Consider the following 1,145-nt stretch of genomic DNA (forward strand, 5'->3'; position numbering starts at 1 on the left):
GTATGTTGTGGCTTCATTTTCATTAAATTCTAGAAAGTCTTTAATTTCTTTCTTTATTTCTTCATTGAACAAGTGATCATTGAGTAGAGTGTTGTTAAGCTTCCACGTGTATGTGGGCATTCTATTGTTTATGTTATTGAGGAGCAGCCTTAGTCCATGGTGATCTTTTAGGATACAAGGAATTATTTCAATCTTCTTGTATCTGTTGAGGCCTGATGTGTGACCAATTATATGGTCAATTTTGGAGAAAGTACCATGAGGTGCTGAGAAGAACGTATATCCTCTTGTTTTAGGATAAAAAGTTCTATAGATATCTGTTAAATCCATCTTTTTCATAACTTCTGTTAGTCTCACTGTGTCCTTGGTTAGTTTCTGTTTCCATGATCTGTCCATTGCAGAGAATGGGGTATTGAAATCTCCTACTACTATCTTGTGCTGTCTAATGTGTGCTTTGAGCTTTAATAAAGTTTCTTTTATGAATGTAGGTGCCCTTGCATTTGGAGCATAGAGGTTCACAATTGAGAGTTCATCTTGGTAGATCATACCTTTGATGAATATGAAATGTCCCTCCTTATCTTTTTTGATCACTTTAGGGTGAAAGTTGATTTTATTCGATATTAGAATAAATATGGGGCCATTGGCTTGGAGAATTGTTTTCCAGCCTATTATTCTGAGGTAGTGTCTGTCTTTGAGGTGGGTTTTCTGTATGCAGCAAAATGTTGGGTCCTGTTTACGTACCCAATCTGATAGTCTATATATTTTTATTGGAGAATTGAGTCCATTGATATTAATAGACATTAAGAAAAAGTAATTGTTGTTTCCTGGGGTTTTTTGTTTGATTGTCTGTTTTGTTTTGTTTTTTGTAGTTAGAGCTTGCATTCCGTTCATGTGTCTATCTTCTTTTAGTTTTGTTGGAAGATTACATTTTTGCTTTTTCAGGGATGTAGTTCCCCTTCTTGTGTTGGAGTTTTCCATTTACTCTTTGAAGGGCTGGATTTGTGGAAATATATTGTGTGACTTTGGTTTTGTCATGGAATACTTTGGTTTCTCCATCTATGCTGATTGAGAGTTTTGCTAGGTATAGTAGTCTGGGCTGGCATTTGTGTTCTATTAGGGTCTGTATGACATCTGTCCAGGATCTTCTA

This window comes from Mastomys coucha, unplaced genomic scaffold (assembly GCF_008632895.1).
Source record: "Mastomys coucha isolate ucsf_1 unplaced genomic scaffold, UCSF_Mcou_1 pScaffold2, whole genome shotgun sequence".
NCBI classification, from domain to species: Eukaryota; Metazoa; Chordata; class Mammalia; order Rodentia; family Muridae; genus Mastomys; species Mastomys coucha.